We start from the raw sequence: 3,080 nt of genomic DNA, 5'->3' as shown, positions 1-3,080 counted from the left end.
GTGCCATCTGCACTGCTATTTTAAGCTAAGGAGGACCGAGCTCGCCCCAATTCACATCGACGGGGCCGTGGTAGAGCAGGTTGAGAGCTTCAAGATCCTTGGTGTCCACATCACCAACAAACTAACATGGTCCAAGCACACCAAGACAGTCGTGAAGAGGGCACGACAAAACATATTCCCCTTTGGAGACCGAAAAGATTTGGCATGGGTCCTCAGATCCTCTAAAGGTTCTACAGCTGCACCATCGAGAGCATCCTGACGGGTTGCATCACTGCCTGGTATGGCAAATGCTCAGCCTCCGACCGCAAGGCACTACAGAGGGTAGTGCGTATGGCCCAGTACATCACTGGGGCCAAGCTTCCTGCCATCCAGGACCTCTATACCAGGCAGTGTCAGAGGAAGGCCCTTAAATTGGCCAAAGACTCCAGCCACCCTAGTCATAGACTGTTCTCTAACTCTACCTACATGTACATATTACCTAAATTACCTCGACTAACCGGTGCCCCTGCACATTGACTCTGTACGGGTACCCCCCTGTATACAGCCTCCCTATTGTTATTTTACAGCTGCTCTTTAATTATTTGTTACTTTTATTATTATTTTTGGGGTATTTTTCTTAAAACTGTATTGTTGGTTAAGGGCTTGCAAGTAAGCATTTCACTGTAAGGTCTACCACCTGTTGTATTCAGCGCATGTGACAAATACAATTTGATTTGATTTGATTGATAAGTTAATATGACTATTCTCTCATCCTTAATTTAATTGATTTATTTCAGTAATTTGAGGGTTTTCTGTATAGTTGTCTACTGTTGGTGGTACATATTATTCTGTTTTAAGGTTACTCCTGAATATAAATATTATCKTTTTTCTTGAGTACAAAGCTGAGATTTACTTTGAAGTCMAGTGTAGGAATACAGGTGAAATCAGTCATTSACACAGACATGGTGGAGTAGCAGGAAGATAGTAATGCCATGAACCAAGAGGTTGTGAGTTCAAATCCCAGGTGAGGACCTAATGAATAATAATTACTGTATAAATAAACATACACAATGTAATCAAGTGTGTCAAATATCTAAGTGGAAAACACTGCAGCAATTTTGTCACATTCCGGGGACATCCTGTCCTGTTTGCAGGGCATCATGTGAAAATTTGAATCCACATGTGAAAGGTTATGTGATCATGTGAAACTTCACGTGAAATATCATCACATGTGAAGTGTTCCAAGTGTTGCATATTCGGTGTGCGTGTGTGTTTATGTGTGTATATATCTATGTCTAACCTCTGGCTGTGTGCGGAGGTGTCCAGCGCCCTGCGCGTGGGTGTTGGGGAGCCCTGCTCCGTCACACTCAGCACCTCCARACTCTTCCTCTCCGGCCGGCACCGGCCATGACGGGTCAGCATGGGAGAGTCCACCCGCTTCCTAGGGGGATCTGCTGGGAGACCTTAGAAAGGTTAGAATCCAGGTCTCAGAGGTACACAGAAAGGTTAAAGCACCTCTAACCTACGTTAGACGTGTCGGACAAAGAAACTGCAGACCAACATGAACTTGTTGTAAAGTTTTGTCACGGGACTTTTATTTTGAAAAGTTTCATGGCAGGACTTTTATTTTGAAACAGACTCGCCAGATGTTGCTTACTGTCGCTAGCTTCACAGATACTTGTCAGTAAGTCAGGGTTGGCTAGAAATAGAATGTTCCAAATTATTTCTGAGAATGTTATGTTAGAATAGAATATGAATCGAATGTCTCTGGGAGTGATCAGAGTGTCCAATAAGTGTCGGCTAGGTGAGCTTGTTGATTCTTTCTAATATATGTTGTCTAATGTTGTCTCAAGGTTTTCTTTCCAACCTGTGTTGTCTAATGTTGTCTAAAGTTTTTATTGCTAACCTATGTTGTCTAAAGGTTTTCTTTCTAACCTATATCGTTCCTGGGCGGCAGGTCTTCGTCCTCACAGCTGGGGTAACGCTCTTTCCTGTCCAAGAGGAGGTAGTAGATCATCTTCTCCTGGTTGTCTCTGAGAAAACNATGTTGTCTAAAGTTTTTATTGCTAACCTATGTTGTCTAAAGGTTTTCTTTCTAACCTATATCGTTCCTGGGCGGCAGGTCTTCGTCCTCACAGCTGGGGTAACGCTCTTTCCTGTCCAAGAGGAGGTAGTAGATCATCTTCTCCTGGTTGTCTCTGAGAAAACGAGAGAGAGAAAGAGAGCGAGAGTGAGAAAGAGAGCGAGAGCGAGAGCGAGAGCGAGAGAGAGAGAGAGAGAGAGAGAGAGAGAGAGAGAGATCAATAGTTCATTTCCACAGCAACCAGTGAACGGTGACACTACAGGGGCCACATCAAGGGACACTCACACTGCAGGTCCCAGGTCAGCTATCCCCTGGTCTCTAAAAGCAGCCCAGACAGTACTCACTCCTCACACTGCAGGTCCTGGGTCAGTTTCCCCCGGTCTCTGAAGCAGCCCAGCGAGTGCATGCTGTCCAGTACATCAGGGTCCAGCTCGGTCAGCGACACAATCCTCTTCACACACACACGCCTGGGAGGAGGCTGCTCCGGACACGGCTCGTTACGACCACCACTGGCAGGGGAGAGATACGGAAAGGGGGAAAGCGAGAGATAGAGAGAAAGACAGACGGAGGGGAGAAAGTTCGGATGAGTAGAGAGTTCCGTGAAAACGGCCACATACACGAGCAACATGTAGAACTATTCAACTGACTGTCTTGGTTTTATTCGTCTGTTCAGAGAGAAGGAGACAATGATAAGTTGTGAGAGAAAACAGAGTACAACGGGATGAGTGTACTTACAGATACCAGGAGTGTTTTTGTATTGCTTCTAGCTGTAAGAGAACACAGACGCAGCCAGTTAGTTACCCACACAGTACTCCTACTACGTCTAGTCAGTACCGTGAGTCGCTCTCTTCCTCACCCCTCTCTCTCTACCCCTCTCCTCTCCTCCCCCGTACCGTGAGTCTCTCTCTTCCTCACCCCTCTCTCTCTACCCCATCCCTCCTCCTCCCCTCTCCCCCCCCTTCTCCTCCTTCGTACCGCGAGTCTCCGGTCAGGGTTGACCTGGATCATGCCTTTGAGC

The 3,080-nt window shown here is 46.4% G+C and overlaps 1 pseudogene; it reads right to left on the bottom strand.

Annotated features, from left to right (window-relative positions):
* The window catches only part of LOC111981648 (serine/threonine-protein kinase BRSK1-like), an 18,222-nt pseudogene that overhangs the window by 13,759 nt on the left and 1,383 nt on the right, over positions 1-3,080 (bottom strand).

Source organism: Salvelinus sp. IW2-2015, linkage group LG20 (genome assembly GCF_002910315.2).
Source record: "Salvelinus sp. IW2-2015 linkage group LG20, ASM291031v2, whole genome shotgun sequence".
Taxonomy (NCBI): Eukaryota; Metazoa; Chordata; class Actinopteri; order Salmoniformes; family Salmonidae; genus Salvelinus; species Salvelinus sp. IW2-2015.
This window is presented reverse-complemented; position numbering and strand designations above follow the sequence as displayed.